This window comes from Orycteropus afer, unplaced genomic scaffold (assembly GCF_000298275.1).
Source record: "Orycteropus afer afer isolate SDZICR_OR568_19922 unplaced genomic scaffold, OryAfe1.0 scaffold00168, whole genome shotgun sequence".
NCBI classification, from domain to species: domain Eukaryota; kingdom Metazoa; phylum Chordata; class Mammalia; order Tubulidentata; family Orycteropodidae; genus Orycteropus; species Orycteropus afer.
In genome coordinates this window covers 1,238,652-1,259,204 of record NW_006921755.1, presented here as the reverse complement: position 1 = coordinate 1,259,204, position 20,553 = coordinate 1,238,652, and the positions used below count along the sequence as shown (strand labels likewise).

General features: G+C 40.0%; 1 protein-coding gene across 1 annotated transcript in view; it reads right to left on the bottom strand.

The window, feature by feature from the left end:
- TNIK (TRAF2 and NCK interacting kinase) overlaps window positions 1-20,553 on the bottom strand; it is a 669,757-nt gene that overhangs the window by 300,074 nt on the left and 349,130 nt on the right. The gene's annotated exons all lie outside the window — the stretch shown is intronic.

The window sequence follows — 20,553 nt, the reverse complement described above, 5'->3', positions numbered from 1 at the left end:
CAATAATGCTGAGGGCACTTTTGTCTGAAATCTCAGGGGTGGGGAGGAGGGTGAAGTATGATAATACGCCATGAAAGAACAAGGGCTCTTTTAAGCCAATATGACATGCCTTGAGCTCTGGGCAGGCCTGAATGGAAGGAGCTGACTAGTTAGTAAACGCATTGACTTGTAGCTAAATTTAGCTGCAATCTGACTATGACCATCAGGTAGTTTCCTCTCCTGGAGGGTGAGGTTTCTCTGACTCCAGTGAAATTCTTCTCTCCCAATACATCTCCGTGCCTCCAGCTTAGACTTCACTAATCAGGGTTTGTGAGAAGGGCAAAGAAAGCATCTTGCTAACTGTTCCAACATTCTTCTCTTCTCAAGCTGGGATTTCACTTTGTCTAGAAGAATCACTGATTTGCAGCTAGAGCCTTGCAGACCTGAAAGAGGGTGGAGGCTAAGAGGAAGAGCTTTGGAGGATGAGCAAAGTGCCCTTAGGTGATCTCCGGGGTCTACCATTACTTTTGGTCTATACTTCCCTCATCTGAAAAATAGATATAAAATAATTAACTACCTAGGTCGTTATAAGGATGAAATTAATATATGTAAACACTTGGCACAGTGCCTGGGTAAATGATAATGATATTGCAGTGCTGTTAATTTTGTTACTAGGTTCTGTGTCTGATCTCATCTCTTACTATCTATACCTCCCCCTACTCATCACACTCCAGCCACAGTGGCTTGTCCCTTTCCACCAACATGTCTCGAGCATTTATACTTTTCTTCCTCTGCCCTGCTTTCTCACTCACATCCTTCAGGTCTTGACTCAGTGTCACCTTCTCCAAAAGGACCTTTGCTAGCCATTGTCCCTGAAATTTCAACTCTGCCCTAACTCTTACTATCTACCATGCCTGCTTTATCATCATCTAACAAACTGTATGTTTATCTATGTATCTTGTGTACTGGGCATCTCTCATATGAGAATGGAAATATCTTGAGGGCAGGAAACTCTGCCCTCTACTTTCAGCAGTCAGATCAATGTTTGTACCATGGGCATGCAATGTGTTGTGTGAATGAATTTCCATTCTCTATACAGAAAGACCTTCCCAAGTCCCTCTCAAAAAAAAAAAAAAAAAATTCACTGCTGCTGAGTCGGAACCGATTCCTAGAGACCCCTCCTTGGGTTTCCGAGGCGGTATCACTACAGCAGTAGATTGACCAATCTTCCTTCTGAGGGGTAGCTGGTGGCTTTGAACTGTCAGCCCTTCTAATCTCTTTAAAAAATATAATAATAAATCATAACGTCTCTTATAATTCTAATTCTGACAGATGTTTGGTTACCAGATAAGGAAAATGAGGCTCAGGGAAGCAAGTTTTTTGCAGATCATATTTTCCTTTAGTATTGTTTTCGCCTTGTATATGATTTAAACCAAGCAAGATACTATCTCTCTTTTTTCATTTACCCTATTTAAATTCGTCCTGTAGTCCAAAGCATAAAGAACACAGTTACAAGTGCCTGACTACTTATCACTATTTTTTGTCTACAAAGATTTATTCATGTAAATATTTATGTTGTTGTTGTTGTTATGTGCCGTCAGTCAGCCCTGACTCATAGCGACCCCTCCTTGGGTTTCCAAGGCAGTATCACTACGGAAGTAGGATTGCCCAACCTTTCTTCCGAGGAGTGGCTGGGGGGTTTGAATTGCCAGCCTTCTGGTTAGCAGTCAAGTGCTTTAGCCACTAAGCTACCAGAGCTCCTTATCATTATTTTTTGTCTACAGAGATTTATTCATGTAAATATTTATACTATTGTTTTATTTAAATAAAGCAATACAGATTATTAAAAAGTTGAAGGACAGAAGTGGAAGTGACTGCAGCTCCACATTATATTTCTGCTAGCAGCAGCCAACAAGCCTGATTGGCAAGTAATAATTTGGAATGAGGCTGCACTTTTTGAACCGAGGAAAACATCTGACAGCCTTTCCTTGACGTGAATATTGAAAGATGGAGCTTGCACCTTTTCCTAAACCTCTCAGACCTCAATCAGCTAAGGTCACATGCACAAAACACTGCCTTCTTTGTCCTCTCCCTCATTTCCAGCTGTGGGACAAGTATAGGCATTTGGTCAAAGACTCAAAAAGAGAATCTCTTCTAATGTATCTTATCTGAAAATATCAAGTCTAACTTAAACCTCTGTTGTAAGGATCTGATTTCAATTACCATGAACCTTCAGTATTTGCCTACCATCCAAAAGATCAGTATCAATCTGCATTTCTTTATTAACTCCTCAATCTTGTGTTTGTAACATTACTGTTTATTTCACTGGAGGCTTCTGTCTTCAGTAGGGGCAGTAAGAAATTCAAAATGGTAGTGACACTGCCTCAGAAACCCAAGGAGGGGTCGCTATGAGTTGGGATTGACTCGACGGCACATAACAACAACAACAACAACATTTATTTAAGTAAAATAACTGAACTGCAGGGTTTTTTTGTTATTAGCCTAATCCAGGAACTCCTAACTAACAATTCTTGGATTATTAAATCATAAAATGATAGGAATTTAATGTCAACGATAATACAGCCTATTAATTTATTAGAGTCCCTAGGTGGTGCAAATGGGTATGATGTTCAACTGCTAAACCAAAAGTTAGAACTTTAGTCCATCCAGGGGCTCCCTGGAGAAAGGTCTGGTGATCTGCTGAGGAAATCAGTCCTTGAAGACTCTAGGGAGGACAGTTCTACTCTGACACACAAGAGGTCAGAATTCATGAGCTAGAATCAATTTGCCAGGAACTGGTTACTAATGTATTCATTATGGACATTCAGCAGTTTATGGGTTGGAATACTGAAAAATACATAACAATTGTATAGAGTATACTTAAAAAGCCTTCTAGAAAACAAATTCAGAAGCTATTTTTAAAAAATCTATGGGAGACAGTAAATGCAATGAAGCTACAGGAGTAAAAATATGCAGATTTTATTCAGAATTTGACCAGGCTTTAATTTTTCACATATTTTGTAAAGAAAGGAATACTTGTCATGCCTCTTTTCCCCTGCAGGCCTAAAATGCATAAAGAAGTGACTGGATAGAGTAAGTTCTTATGACTCACTTTATTGAGTCAACATTTCATTTTTGTTGCTCATGATAACTTCAAATGGAGTTGTCTAACTCTGACAGTCCTGTTCAGGGGCTTACAACATATTATAAATACAGCCAGAATTCTCCTCTACTATTAAGCAAAGGGAGCTCTGGTAGCATAGTGGCTAAGACATTTGCCTGCTAACCAGACGGCTGGCGGTTCAAACCCACCAGCCACTCCTCGGAAGGAAGGTTGGGCAATCCTACTTCCGTAGTGATACTGCCTCGGAAACCCAAGGAGGGGTCGCTATGAGTCGGGTTTGACTCGACGGCACACGACAACAACAACAACAACAATTAAGCAAAATGCCAGGCAACAAGACATGCTTCAAAAAGTATCATTTTTATAAATTGAAACGGCTTTCAGTACAAGTAAGATTGTGTTGTTGTTATCGTCAGGTGCCGTCGAGTAGTCTCCGACTCATAGTGAGTCATGTACTCCAGAACGAAACACTGCCTGGTCCTGCACCAGCCCCACGATCTTTGCTAAACTTGAGCCCATTGTTGCAGCCACTGTGTCAATCCATCTTGTTGATGGCCTTCCCCTTTTTCATCGTCCCTCCACTTTACCAAGCATGGTATCTTTCTCCAGGGAATGGTTCCTTCTTACAACATGACCAAAGTAGGTGAGACGAAGTTTGGCCATACTAGGTTCCAAGGAGCAGTCTGGCTACACTTCCTCCAGGACAGATTTGTTAGTTCTTTCAGCAGTCCCTGATACTTCCAGAATTCTTTGCCAACATCATGACTTAAAAGCATCAACTCTTCTTCAGTCTTCCTTTTTCAGTGTCCAGGACTCACATGAATATGAGGCGACTGAAAATACTTTGGCTGTGTCAAGCGCACTTTAGTCTTCAAGGAAACATCTTTGCTCTTCAGCACTTGAAAGAGATCCTTTACAGCAGATTTGCCCAATGCTATATGACATCTGATATCTTGACTGCTGCTTCCATTGGCATTGACTGTACAACCAAATAGTATGAAGTCTCTGACAACTTCAATCTCTTCTCTATTTATCATGATGCTATTGGTCCCATCATGAGGATTTTTGTTTTCTTTACATTGAGGTAATCCATACTGCAGACCGTAGTCTTCAATCTTCATCAGTAAGTGTTGCAAGTCATCCTCACTTCTGGCAAGCAAAGTTGTGTCGTCTGCATAACCCAAGTTGTTAATGAGTCTTCCTCCAATCATGATGCCACTTTATTCTTTGCATAGTCCAGCTTCTCGGATTATTTGTTCAGCATACAGATTGAGTAAATATGGTGAAAGGATATAACCCTGACACACGCCCTTCTTGATTTTAAACCATGCAGTGTCCCCTTGTTCTGTTTGAACAACAGCTGCCTGGTCTATGTACAAGTTCCTCATGAGCACAGTTAAGTGTTCCAGAATTCCCATTCTTCTCAATGTTGTCCATAATTTGTTATGATCCACACAGTCATATGCTTTTGCATAGTCAATAAAACACAAGTAAATATCTTTCTGGCATTCTTTGCTGTCAGTTAAGATACATCTGACATCAGCAATGATATCCTTCATTCCATATCCTCTTCTGAATCCAGCTTGTATTTCTGGATTCTCTGTCAATATACTGCTGCAACCATTTTTGAATTATCTTGTAGCTGTCTTCCAAATCTCTTGGCATAGTCAAGTGAGTGCCTCTAGTGCGGCATCCATTTGTTGAAACATCTCAATGGGTATCCCACCAATTCCGGGAGCCTTGTTTTTCACAGCTTCTCTCAGTGCAGCTGCAACTTCTTCCTTCAATACCATTGGTTCTTGATCATATGCCACCTTCTGAAATGAAGGAACATCAACCAATTCTTTTTGGTACAGTGACTGTGTATTCCTTCCATCTTCTTTTGATGTTTCCTGCATCATTCAATATATTGCCCATAGATTGTTTCAATATTGCAACTCGAGGCTTAAATTTCCTCTTCAGTTCTTTCAGCTTGAGAAATGCTGAGTGTGTTCTTCCCTTTTGGCTTTCCAACTCCATGACTTTGCACATTTCATTATAATAATTGACTTTGTCTTCTCGAGCTGCTCTTTGAAATCTTCTGCTTAGCTCTTTTATCTTTAAAAGATATTACTTTTGCTTTAGCATCTCTCCGTTCAAGGGCAAGTTTCAGAGCCTCTTCTGACATCCATATTGGTCTTTTCTTCCTTTCCTGTCTTTTTTAATGGCTTTTTGCTTTCTTCTTGGATGATGTTCTTGATGTCATCCCACAATTCCTCTGGTTTCCAGTCACTGGTGTTCAATGCATCAAATCTATTCTTTAAATGGTCTCTAAATTCAGGAGGTATATAACCAAGGCCATATTTTGGCTCTCATGGACTTGTTTTAATTGTCTTCAACTTCAACTTGAACTTGCAAATGAGCAGTTGATGGTCTGTTCCACAATCAGCTCCTGGCCTTGTTTTGGCTCAAGATATGGAGCTTCTCTCCATCACCTCTTGCCACAGATGCAGTCAATCTGATTCCTGTGTACTCCATCTGGTGAAGTCCACACATACAGCTGCCATTTCTGTTGCTGAAAAAAGGTATTTGCAATGAATAAGTCATTGGTCTTGCAAAATTCTATCATGTGATCTTCAGAATTATTTCTATCTCCAAGGCCAAATTTTCCAGCTACCAGTGATTCTTCTTTGTCTCCAACTTTTGTATTCCAATCACCAGTGATAATCACCATATATTGATTGCATGTTTGGTCAATTTCAGACTGCAGAAGTTGGTAAAAATCTTCAATTTCCTCATCTTTGGCTTTGGTGTTTGGTACATAAATTGAATAATAGTCATATTAAGTGGTCTTCCATGTAGGCGTATGGATATTATTCTATCACTGACAGCACTGTACTTCAGGAGAGATCTTGAAACATTCTTTGTGATGATGAATGCCATACCATTCCTCTTCAATTCTTAGATTGAATTGACCAGAGTTAGACTGTGGTCAAGCTTTTAAAAAAAAAAAAAAAATCTTCTGAAGAAAATCTACTAATTTCACATAAAATGAGCATAATAATTATAATAAGCTAAGGGGGTGGGAACAACATACTTTTTTATTCTAGTCTTAAGCCCCATAGTTAACATAACTCTAAGGGGAAACATTCCCATTCTTTTCTACATGAATGGTGTCTCCCGAAGCTGAATAATATGGCAGCCCTGTAAGTAAAAACCTAATTTCATAGGATACTCATAGGATAGTACAGATATGAAACACAGTGTTGGTCTTTGAGGCATCTGAACTATAAGTCAAAAAATGTTTACTAAAGGTACTTAAATTTCTTACAGAACTTGACTTCATTGTTAATGGCTTTAACTTCTAAGGGAAGGTTTGAAAAATAGGTGTTTTATTCCCTCTTTTTGTTCCATTTTCAAAGGCTTCCTCAAAATCAACCATGACCAACATCAAACCGTGATATCTTATTTAGGGGTTGTTGTTGTTGTTATAAAAATAAAACCTCCTGGTACATGCAAGTCTATTTTTAATGATGTCTACCCCTAAATAAGATATCACGGTTTGATGTTGGTCATGGTTGATTTTGAGGAAGCCTTATACTAGGAGCTCTGGTGGTGTAGTGCCTAAGGCACCTGACTGCTAACCAGAATGCTGGTAGTTCAACCCCACCAGTCACCCCCTGGGAAGGAAGGCTGGGCAATCTACTTCTATAGTGATACCGCCTCAGAAACCCAAGGAGGGGTCACTATGGGTCGGGTCTGACTCAACGGCACATTACAACAATGTACATACTACATAGGAGGAGACATGATATATAATATACTACATATTAGGAGACATGATAGCTCCCTCTTGAAAGAGAACTATTTTTACTAGAGTCAGAATATTCTTCCCTGATTTATATAGCAGAAAACAATTGAAATAGATTGAGATTTTTTTTTACTTTTTTCTACAGGATCACAATAAAAATTTAACTTTGTACTTAATGCTATACTTTTTTCAACAGAGATAGTCCTTTACTCAAATAATCAACATTCTAGTACATTCTCAAACATACTTATTTATTCTGGGGTAGGGGTGAAGGAGCTTTCCTCAACAAGTTTAATAAATGATAGCAAAAAACTGACTTCTTACATTCCAATTTATGTTAACCAGTACAAAATCACTCTCTAGTCTGGTCACATACTATTACTGTCACAGCATTAGATGAAGATATCATTAAGCAAACTTCTGTTTCTCAATTTGAAATTTAATCCATGTGCCGCATGCTATAAAGATCGTATGGAAATGAACTTTATGATTGTATGTTATTAACTGATACACCCATTTTAATACGTTGTTGTTGTTATGTGCTGTCAAGTCAGACCCAACTCACAGCAACCCTTCCTTGGGTTTCTGAGGCAGTATCACTATGGAAGTAGATTGCCCAACCTTCCTTCTGAGGAGTGGCTGGTGGGTTTGAACCACCAGCCTTCTGGTTAGCAGTCATGTGCCTTATGTACTATGCTACCAGAGCTCCTCATTTTAATATAGTACACTCAAAACTCAAAAAAACTCTCTGCCATTGAGTTGGATACGACTCATAGAGACCCCTCCTTGGTTTTCTGTGGCAGTATCACTATAGAAGTAGATTGCCCAGTCTTCCTTCTGAGGAGTGACTGGTGGGTTTGAAGCACCAGCCTTCTGGTTAGCAGTCAAATGCCTTCGGGAGAACATCACCAGAGCTCCTAATATAGTACACTAAGTAGAAAAATCAATAAGGAACGGAGGATAACAACTTACTTTCTCTATTTATGTCATAGGAGCTTGTCTAAATTTCAGCAAAACCCACTGCCATCAAGTTGTTTCTGACTTACAGCTATAGTAGAACTGCCCCATAGGGTTTTCAAGGCTGTAAATCTTTACAGAATCAGACTGCCTCATCTTTTCTCCCACACAGCAATTGGTAGGTTTGAACCACCAACTTTTGGTTAGTAGTCAAATGCTTTAACCACTGTGCCACCAAAGCTTCTTTCAAAAATTTTAGCAAAATATCTAAAACTACTACAAAATTATGAAACAAGGAGAAAGGAAGCTATTTAGATTTACATAATCTTGCTAACTATTTTGCATTTAACCCTACCCAATAATTCCCTGTAAACAATTTCTCTCTAGATTGCTAACAGTGTCAGATACTGTTAGGAAATACATTATTAAAGCAAATTGATTGGGAAAAAGAAGTTAGAGAAAAAGGATACAGTAGTTCAGATCTGTGAACCCCCCCATCGTGTAAAAAGGAGTCAGCTGTGTACAGCAATTCAGACTCATAACAACCCTACAGGGCAGAATAAGACTTCCCTACAGGTTTCCAAAGCTGTAAACCTATAGGGAAGCAGACTGCTACACCTTTCTCCTGCTAGTTTGGCTAGTAGGTTTGAAAAGCCAACCTTTTGGTTGGCAGGTGAGCACTTTCACCACTGCACCACCAGGCCTCCTGTACTCAGGTAAGTATGTAATTAATACAAACTTCTCGACCTAAATTCAGAGATCCTGATTTGGTACTGTTGGGGAAAGGTATCAACATATTGATGATCTCATAGCCTAAGAAAAAAATAAAACAATAGTTAATATATGAATGTCGTTAGAATGGTTCATCACCTTTTTATATAGAGAGACAATGGATTTAAACCATTATTTGAAATTTTTAATTTTCTTATAAAGTAGACTTGTGAAGATGATAAAAGGATCAGTGTTACAGGAAAGTTGGGACATCTTTTTAAGGAACTTTTACAAAAACTAAAAAATTAGATCCTCAAGATTTCAGTATGATGAAGGTGTCACAATGCTCCAGAAAGAAAGAAAGAAAGATTAGATTAGATTGTTGTTGTTGTTAAGTGCCGTCAAGTCGTTTCCGACTCATAGCGACCCCATGCACAGCAGAACGAAACACTGCCCGATCCCGCGCCAGCCCCACAATCCATGCTATACTTGAGCCCATCATTGCAGCCACCGTATCAATCCATCTCGTTGAAGGCCTCCCCTCTTTCGTTGACCCTCCACCCTACCAAGCATGACATCCTTCTCCAGGGAATGGTCTCTTCTTACAATATGACCAAAATAGGTGAGATGAAGTCTGGCCATTCTTGCTTCCAAGGAGCATTCTGGCTGCACTTTCTCCAGGACAGATCTGTTAGTTCTTTTAGCAGTCCATGGTACTTTCAGCATTGTTCGCCAGCACCACAACTCAAAAGCATCAGCTCTTCTTTGGTCTTCCTTATTCATTGTCCAGCTCTCACATGCATATGAGGCGATTGGAAATGTCATGGCTTGTGTGAGGCGCACCTTAGTCCTCAAGGAGATATCCTTGCTCCTCAGCACTTGATACAGTTCCTTCGCAGTTGACTTTCCCAATGCTACACGTTGTCTAATGTCCTGACTGCTGCTTCCATTGGCATCGATTGTAGATTAGATTAGACTTTTAAAATCTGGGCAGTGATTTCACAGTTTATACATTTCTTTTTTATAGTTCATATCATTTCTTCTGATAACAACTTTCCTCTGTCCCAGGATCCATTTGCTAATTACTGAATGCCTATTCTAACACGAATGTGAATAAAATAGTATTTCTTGCCTTCATGGAGTGTACAGTCCTGACTTTCCTTTGGCATACATTTTTTTAAATTGCAAATATTTTAATTTAAGCAAACGAACATCAAGTCCTGTTGGAAATAATAAAATAAGAGAAGTAAGTGTGTGAGTAGAAAAGGAGCAGAAACAGACTTTTGTTTCAGGCAGCCCTGAAAACATAAAGGACACAGAAATAAGGAACACTTGGGGAGAAGGACTATGTGTGAGAACAAAGAAAAACAAGAGCAAGCGTGTTGCAGGAGAGGCTGATGAAGCCAGATCAGAATGTTCTACCACATTCTAGATATCATGGACAGAGCTAAGCCTGGGCCCTAAGGAAGGGAGCTGACAGATGCATACTAGACTAACCTGAGCTGAACCTGGTGATAAACATCACTCTAAAACTCCTCCTAAGTCAGCTAAAAATCTATCATCAAGACAAAAGTGAAAACTCAACTACAAGTAATAAGACAGACCCACTGGACATGTGAGTAGAGAACTAGTCAAAGAAAATGTGCCGTCATATGTACACTTCACAAGACAGAGTACAATCACCTCAATAAACCTAGGGAGGTTAGAAATGATTAAAAAGTGTGTGGCATTTATGGCTGGTAAATAAAAATTAATCATATACCAATAATAATAACAATGACTAATACCTATAACCTTGTTGGCTGAAAGCAAAGAGGACTTGAAACACTTACTATAGCTTTCAGTACAGATTACATATCAGCATAAAGAAAACAAAAATCCCCATAACTGGACCAATAAGTAACATCATGACAAATGGAGAAAAGATTGAGGTTGTCAAGGATTTCACTTTACTAGGAGCTCTGGTAACACAGTGCCTAAAGCACTTGACTGCTAACCAGAAGGCTGGCGGTTCAAACCCACCAGCCTCTCCTCAGAAGAAAGATGGGGCAATCTACTTCCATAGTGATACTGCCTCAGAAACCCAGGGAGGGGTCGCCATGAGTCAGGTCTGACTTGACAGCACAAAACAACAATAACAATGGGATACACAATCAGTGCCCATGGAAACAGCATCAAATGATGTATTGCATTGGGAAAATCTGCTGGAAAAGACTGCATTAAAGTGTTACAGACCAAAGATGTCACTTTGAAGATGAAGGTGTACCTGCCCCAAGCCATGGTATTTTTAATTACCTCACATGCATACAAAAGCTAGACAATTAATAAGGTAGGTTGAAGAACAAGTGATGCATATGGTATGGGTGAAGAATAGTAAATATATCATGGACTGCCAGAACAAACAAATCTATTTTGGAAGAAGGATAGCTGGAATGCTGCTTAGAAGCAAGAATAGTGAGACTTTATCTCTCTTACTTTGGTCATGTTGTCAGAAGGGACCAGTCCCTGGAGTAGGACATCCTACTTGGTACAGAAGAGGGTAGCAAAAAACAGGAAGACCTTCAATGAGATGGACTGATGGCTGCAACAATGGGCTCAAACATAGCAACAATTGTGAGGATGACTCAGGACTGGGCAGGGTTTCATTCTGCTGTATTCAGGGTCATTATCAGTTGGAACCAACTCAAAAGCATCTAATAACGATACCTACTCAGTGCTACCATTGTTCAGCACTATTCTAACTTATTCTACATATATTAACTCAGCATAACATACTACAAGACAGGTATTCTTATTATCCTCATTTTACAAATAAGAAAACTAGGCATTGAGAGGTAACAGAACTGGTGAAAAGTATTCATTATTTGAGAAGTAGCACCTAACTGCATTTTCATTATTGCTTCATCTTAAAAAAACAAAGAAAGTAACTGCCATCAAGTTGGATTCAACTTATAGTGATCTCTCCTCGGGTTTCCGAAGTGGTATCCTATGGAAGTAGACTGTTTAACCTTCCTTCCAAGGAGTGGCTTGTGGATTTGAATTGCCAGCCTTCTGGTTAGCAGTCAAATGCCTTAGGCAATACTTCTAGGGTCTGGTGATCTACTTTCAAAATGTCAGCCATTGAAAATGCTATGGACCACAGTTCTACCGTGACACACATGGAATGGCCATGAGTCAGTTTGGTGTTTGCTTTAAGAACTCTCCCGCAACATCAGTCATTCAAGCGCTAGTTTCTCCTTAAGATCTAGGGTTTTTCAACTATGATTTCTTTCTTTCCTTTCCTTTTTTTTTTTTTTTTATTGTGACTTGGGCGAAAGTTTACTGAGCAAATCCATTTTCCACACAGAAGCTCATACACATTTAGTTTCATGACATTGACTGCAAACCCCATAATGTAGCAGCTCTCTGCCTACTTCTTCCCTGTGGTTACCTTTTCCCTGTGTCCTTCTATCCCATAAATACTTCTCCTCTGAGCTATCTCCTTATGCAAATACTGCCCTTCTGATCTCCCATGATTGATTGCTGTAAGGAGTGTACCTACAGGGTATAAATTGTTCACCTTGTAGTTCACCTGTCTATTGTTTGACTGGAAGCCATGGAAGTGAGTTCAATTCCAGGCCTGAAGGGTGACTAGGGGCCATAGTCTTTGGGGTTTTACCAGTCTCTGTCAGAATGGTCTTTTTATGATTTTGAGTTTTGTTCCACATTTTTTCTCCCACTCTATCCAGGATCTCCTGCACTGATCCCTTTCCAAGTGGTTGACAGTGGTAGCCAGCCCTCATCTAGTTCTTCTAGTTTCGGGGTCATGTAGGCTGAAGTTCGCACAGTCCACCAGTCCCTTGGACTAATTGCTTCCATGTGTCTTTGTTTTTTTTCATTCTTCTTTGTCCAGACAAAAACAGACCAATTGTTGCACCTAAATGGTTGCTTGCAACCTTTTAAGACCCCAGTCACCACTTACCAAAGTTTAGCTATGATTTCTTAAAACAGGGGTTTCAGAAGCTAACTCTCAGCTTGGGATACTGCTATCATGATGAACAGATGTCTCAAAATTCCACAGTCTCAGAACCTAGAGCATCTAATTCAGCCTGGGCTGGATAGGAGTAGCAGCAAAAGTAAAACTTTCTGTCAGTCCTACATGATCAGAGGGACTAGAACAGGGCAAAGACAGGGAAGGACATTTATGGCACTGCATGTTAAAGGATCAGTCAATGTATCAGGAAGAACCAGAACTTGTTCGAACCCCAAGGAAGGGTTGCTATGAGTTGAACCTGACTCCACGGCAGTGAGTTGTTTTTTTTTTTTTTAATGACATCAGTGTATGCTACACATATGTGTACTGACATATGCATACAGTAAACATCAGGATAGAAGGTTTGAGAAGTAAACAGTGTCCCAATCAAGAAGGGCTTCCCATATCATGCCAAAGAGCATGCCATTAAAGTGGTTGAGCTGGGAGTCACAGAATCAGATTGAATTCCAGGAAGGTCCTAGTGTCACCATCTTCCCCAACTTCCCACCTTCAGAGCTGCAGCTCATCCTCCCTCCAGATTCAAACACTATTAAACCAGTCAGGATCTGAAACAAAGTCTGTGGCAGAGAGAAGAAAATGGATTCAAGGAATAAATAAAAAATAGAATCAATAGGCTGTTTTGTATATAGGATGTTAGAAGGAAAATATGAAGTGGGGAGAGAGAGAAAATGACTTCAGTTTGGGACAAACAAGGTTTTCAGGAGGCTGTCAGACATCCAGATGCATATGTTCAGCAGGGACCCAATTTGGAGAGCTATGCTTCAGGTCAAGCAAGTCTCATAGTGACATACAGAAGGTCTCACAAAAGACACTAAGAAAAGACAAGCAGATAGTGGGAAAAGAGAATGTGTCTGTGGAAATCAAGGAAGATGAATGTTTCAGGAAGGAGGGTGTGATGAGTTTCAAAATGGAAGGTGTGGTCAGAGCTAGATGCTACAGAAGGACCAAGTAAAATAAAGATGGAGAAGGATTCATTCAATCTGACAATATGAGGCCCTTAGAGGATTTGGCTTAGGTAGAAGTCAGGTTATACAGAGTGAAGAAATAAATGGGAGGTGGTATGTAGTAAAGAGTTAACTCAACAGGCCTGAGTTGCTCAAACCCTACACATTCCAAAGAAAGGACTGGTCCTTTACTGTCCTGGGAGATAACCTTCAAGTCCTTGGAATATCCTGCCTGATAAGAGTGCTTTTGTATGCCTAGGGCCTTAAGTCATGCCAGAAAGTTTATGCCAACAGTGTGATTTATGGCAAATATTTGTTTTGAATGCCTGTGTTTTGGGCCCATGCTGTATCAATCTGTCTTCTGGGGGAGTGAAGACTGAGTAGCTATGGTCACTGTAGCCTAGGTGACTGACCTCTGAAAAAACCTGGACACCAAGATTTGGTTATGCTTCCCTGCTTGGCAACACTTCACACATGTCACACATCACTGCTGGGAGAATTAAGTGCTGTTTGTGTGACTCCACTTGAAAAGGACAACTAGAAGCTCTGAACCAGGTTTCTCCTGGACTCAACCCCATGCATCTGTTCTCTTTGCTGATTTTAATCTGTGTACTTTTGCTGTAATACACTGTAATTGTGAGTATAATGGCTTTTCTGAGTTCTGTCTTCTTGGCAAATCACTGTGCCCAAAGATGGTCTTGGGGACCCCCAACACAAAAGGTTATCAAGTACAGACAAAGAAGTAGAAAAGGTTTGGTTGGGTGTGAAAAAAAGATGGAATCTGATACTGAGGTCTTATTGAAGATGTCCAATGCTGAGAACAAGGCGACAATACAATGGGTAGGTGGGAGACTCTATAGACACGCAAAGGAGGGAGCCCATGCAAATAAAGGAGGAGTTGTCAACAAATGAGGGAGAGAACGCTTGCATCAGGACAGGAGGGAAGAAGATAAACTAAACGGACACTGATGACCTCGTAGAGAGAGAGTGGAGAAGCAGAAATCTGTGGGAATCGCCACCTAAAGGTTCCCACTTTCTCTACAAGGAAGGCAAGAAGGTCACCTGCTGAAAGTAATAAAGTCGGGGCAATGGAAGGGAAGAGAGGGGAAAGGTGAAGATTTGGGGTAACTAAGAAACAGGAGAAGGAGCTCTGGTAGCATAGTGGCTAAGGCACTTGACTGCTAACCAGAAGGCCGGTTGTTCAAACCCACCAGCCACTCCTTGGAAGGAAGGTTGGGCAATCTACTTCTGTAGTGATACTGCCTCGGAAACCCAAGGAGGGGTTGCTATGAGTTGGGTCCAACTCAACGGCACATAACAACAACAACAACAACAACAACAACAAGAAACAGGAGAAGGAGCTGAGCAGGTACATGCAGTAGATTATAAAGTAGTGTTAAGTATCTCATAGCCTTTGGAGTTCGTTCTTTTCCCTGAGTTGTGATGTACAGCCTAAAGGCCAAAAAACAAAAAACAAATGGCTACTAAGGGTAAGGGATAAATACGGTAGATATTCTGAAATAACAAAGGGCAAAGAAGGTGGTGTATTTTGGGCTAAAAATGATTACACTATCTTATTCCGACCCAGACACATTTAGGCATAAGCCCAAATGTGAAGATCGTATTTGTTCGTATTAAATGAAGTAATCCTGGGGTCCCAGGATGGGTGGACAAGGTATTAAAGTTTCCTGAGGTCTGAGAGACTTAAAGAAAACAGCAGAGGGCTTGTTCAACATCAAAAAGCAGGTGTAGCCCTAATAAATGGCATAAATAGAATAGCAAACATAACTAAAAAATGCACAAACAGTGGAAGATGAATTAGATAAATGGAACCTTCCAACATTAAACACTTATGCTCATCAAAAGACTTCTCCTAAAGAGTAATAAGATAACCTACAAATTGGAGGAGAAAATTGGCTACAACATATTCAACGAGAGTCTGATATCTAAAATTTATAGAAAACTTCAACACCTCAACAACAAAAAGACAAACATCCACTTAAAATATGGGCCAAGAATATGAACAACCACTTCACCAAAGAAGGCATTCAGGTGGTTAACAAACACAAAAAAAAAATTCTTGTGATCATTAGCCATTGTTGTGGTCATTGTTGTTAGGTGCCATCAAGTCAGCTCTGACTCATAATGACCCTATTTACAATAGAATTAAACACTGCCTGGTCCTATGCCAGCCTCACAATCCTTGCTATGTCTAAGCCCATCATTGCAGCCACTGTGTCAATCCATCATGTTCAGAGCTTTCCCCTTTTTCACTGACCCTCCACTTTTCCAAGCATGATATCCTTCTCTAGGGAACGGTCCCTTCTGACAACATGACCAAAGTAGTTGAGACAAAGTCTGACCATTCTTGCTTCCAAGGAGCAGTCCAGCTGCACTTCTTCCATGGCAGATTTGTTAGGTAGCCGTAAGAGAGATGTAAATCAAAATTAAAATGAGATACCATCTCAACTCCAACAATAATGGCACAAAACAAAGCAAACAAACAAAAACAACAACATAGAAAATAACAAATGTTGGTGAAGTTGTGGGGAGATTGGAACTCATATATTGCTGGTGAGAATATAAAATGGTACAACCACTACTGGTAAGAAATACCTTATGATCCAGCGCTCTCATTCCTAGGTATATACCCTAAAGAATTAAGAGCCATAACAGGAACAGATATATACACATCCATGTTCATTGCAGCATTATTCAAGCAAAAAGATGGAAACAACCTAAGTACCCATCAATGAGTGAATGGGGAAACAAACTTTAGTACATGCACACAATGGAATACTACGCAACAATAAAGAATAACAATGAATCTGTGAAACATCTCATAATACGGATGAATTTAAAGGACATTATGTTGAATGAAATAAGTCAAAGGGACAAATATTGTATGAGACCATTATTATTTAAAAAAAAAAGTTTTACACATAGAAAAAAATTATTTGATAGTTATGGGAGGTAGATAGAAAAAACCTGGTAATATTGGTGAATGGAAAGGCAATACACAGTAAGTCACCACAGCATGACCAACATAAAGACACTGAGAGGAACACAAGAATAAAGGGGAAACACAGTAGTTATTATTGGAGGCAAGGAAACCTCACTTCCATAGAATCAATTCCGACTCACAGACACCTCCTTTGGGTTTCCAAGGTGGTAAATCTTTACATGAGTAGACTGCCCAGTCTTCCTTCCATGGCGTGGCTGGTGGGTTTGAACCGCCATCCTTCTAGTTACCAGTCAAATGCTTTAGGCACTATGCCACCAGAGCTCCTTCTATAACACAGACTATATGTTACATACTACATGTTATATATTATAACATAGACAATTTTCCAACAATAGTATTAACAAGCAATAATTTATGAATGGATACATAGGTAGATAAGGTATGCCAAAGAAGTGTGAGAGGGTGAAAGAAGCATACCCACCTGTAGATATGGGTAGAGTTGTGGATATTTCTACATACATAATTATAGGCACTGCATGTATATTAATATAGACAATAGAGCATACAAGGAGCGCATTCATGAAAACTTCTTAGACATAACCAAACATCTTGTGGGACAAAGTTTCTAGGCTTAAAGTTGAAGGACGATAGACTCAGGGGACATCTATATCAACTGGCACAACACAGTTCATAAAGATAATGTTTTGCATGCTACTTTCATCTGTATTTCCTACTCCTTCCTGCCTTTTCATCTTTCCTTTTTGGGTGAATGTTGTCTTTTACATACTGCAGAATTGATTATTCTAAGGAACAAGTGTTTCTCAGGTGTTATTGTTTATTTTATGTAGCATCTGGGGGCTTAAAAGCTTACAAACAGCCATCTAAGGTACAACTATTGATCTCCTCCTGTATGGGCAAAGAAAAGCGAAGGAAATTAAAGACTCAAGGAAACAATTAGTCCGAAGACTTATGGCCCACATGAACCACAGCCTCCTGTAGCCTCAGACCAGAAGAACTAGATGGTGCCCAGCTACCATTACTGGCCATTCTGACCAGGGACACAACAGGAGAGGGTCTCAGTTAGAATGGCAGAAAAATGTAGTACAAAATTCAAATTCATAAGAAAGACCAGACTTACTGGTCTGACAGAGACTGGAGGAACCCCCGAGACTATGGCCTTAAGACGCCCTTCTGACATGGAACCAAAGCCATTCCCAGAGACCACCCTTCAGCCAAGCAGTAGACAGCCCATAAAATAAACAATAACACTTGAGAAACACTTGTTCCTTAGAATAATCAATTCTGCAGTTTGTAAAAGACAACATTCGCCCAAAAAGGAAAGATGAAAAGGCAGGAAGGAGTAGGAAATACAGATGAAAGGAAACAGGAACCCAGAGTTGAAATAGCAGGAGTGCTGACATATTATGGAGAATGCAACCAAAGTTATGGAATAATTTATGTACAAAGTGTTAAATGGGACACTAATTTGTTTTGTGAATTTCCACCTAATCCAAACCCAAACCCACAGCCATCGAGCTGATTCCAACTCATAGTGACCTTATAGGTTAGCGCAGAATTGCCCCATAGGGTTTCCAAGGCTATATATCTATATGGAAGCAGAAAGCCTCATCTTCTTTCTCTTGCAGAGCGGCTGGTGGGTTTAAACTGCTGATCTTCTGGTTAGCAGCCCAACGCTTTAATCACTGCACCACCAAGGCACCTAAACTTTCACTTAAAGCACAAAAAAAAGAAAAAGGCAGAAAAATATCATCATCAAACAGGCTACTCAAACCACGATGGATCAAGACAAAAAAAAAGTCCCTGTGTAATCATGCCTATAGAAGACAAAGCATGTGCACTGTCCAAACCACAAAAATGATCAAATATCCCCTTTTCCCTGGCTAATATGACTGACTGATGACTCCTTACCAATTATAGCTTTCGCCTCACTCAAGCCTACCCTCTCTGTAGGTAGGGATTTATTGAGATCTCTAGTCATAGAATTATACCTGCTTCCTGAGAGCACCCGATCCAGAGAAAACCACCTTCTCTCCCCGTTTTCATGGACCTTTCACAAAAGTCACCCATCCAAAGCCCAAATCCTGTAATAGGTGCTTTCTAACATCCTCTTACTGAGAGGCCCAGAGTACCCCATGGTGTGTGTTCTCCCCATCACTACAATCCGATCAGAAAATAATAATAATTAGCAGGTGTGTAAGGCCTGAGGTAACATCAACTGGAAGAATCAGAGGATGTGATCTGAGACTGGGAAGCAGCAAGTTTAAGATTTTGCCTGCAGAACGGTCTTGATAAACCTCAGGTGTGAGTCATCAGAGTAGAGTATGATTCCAGATAATAGCAATACAACAAGATTGTCAATATATCCCACTCTACAAATGACTCAAGAATTAGGTGACCTATTCAAAGTCACAGCTAGTTAATGGCAAGGCCAAGATATTAATCCTGCCAAATCTTGTGATCTTTTCATACAAAATCATTCCATTTAGTATCTTTTTCTTTCAACCTTTGAATAAGAAATAATAAAATGGTGATTTGTGCTTTCAGTCTAAAACCAAGTTATAAATGAAAAGAAAGCCATAAATTCGAGTTAAAATTCAAGTGAACAGTGACAGTTTTATTTTCAGTATTCTGGCTTATGAAACTCTGTTAAAATGTATCTTTGTGGAGTGGTTTCTTATTACAAAAGCATTGAAAGTAAATAGCTATCTAGCATGACAACAAAAATAGTTAAGAACCATTTTAGCTCATAAAACATAAATCCAGCCTGGAGTGGCATGTCTGGCATTATTTCACCACACTGGATCCTGTGAAGCACAAAGCTATGCTGGGATGATTTAGGAAGATGGAGCAATGTTACATCACATGGTTTCAACCCAGGTACCTTTAGGCATACACCCAAATGTGAATAACAGATTTATTCAAATGTAAATGGACCTGTCATTTTCTTTGATTAAGAATCAATTCTGGCCTTCCATTACCATTACTGAACATGATAGAATGCCTGCTGCCAATCTCTGGGGCTTGAACATGGGTGTGGGAGGTAGAAATGGCAAATGAGAAGCCTGTGCAGTTAGTTACTGTTAACCTAGTCCTAGGCAGCCCTTAGGACATTCTCTGTTTAAAGGTACATTCAAATGGAGTAATGGTGGTAAGCATTAGCATAATTCTATGTTAAATAATTCATTATAAAAGACCACTGATGATGAAATGTCCAATTTGCTACCTATGACATTAGCTATTACTGCCCTTACTATGCATTAAATTGAGAAGCCTAAAGGAAAGCATGCTGTTCACACAATCTCACATTCAATTATTTCACAGCTATTTATTTTACCCACTCTTGAGGGTAGGCAGGCTTCGTCTCTCATACTTTGGTCATGTTATCAGAAGATACCAGTCCCTGGAGAAGAGTATCATGCTTGCTAAAGTACAGGGTCAGCAAAAAAGGGGAAGATCCTCAACAAGACAGACTGACAACGATGGGCATAGGAACGACTGTGAGGATGGTGCAGGACCACAGTGTTTCGTTCTGTTGTACATACAGGGTCACTATGAGTTGGAACTGACTCGTTGTCATCTGAGGCAGGCACGGTCCTCACTTGTCAGTCAGCACCCACTTAGGCCATCATACCCAGCCTACTATGATTCTCCATCTTTTTTCCTAGCCATCTTTATTTCTCACTAAGGCATCTGACTGCTAACCAGAAGGCTTGCGATTCAATCCCACCAGCTGTTCCATGGAGCAATCTACTTCCGTAAAGATTTACCACCTCAGAAACTCAATGAGGGCTGCTATGAGAGTTGGGATCGATCTGATGGTAGTGAGTTTGGTTTTGGTTTGGTGCTAACAGCTTACTTTTACTGAAATTTATTAGGCAGGCTAAGCCTTGACATGCATTCCTATTTGATCCCCATAACGCCTAGGTAAAGCAGGTACTATCATTATACTCATTCTAAAGATGAAAGAGTGACGTACTCGCAAGCTGACTTTGTCAAGATTACACAGTGATAAGGCCAGGCTGTATACCT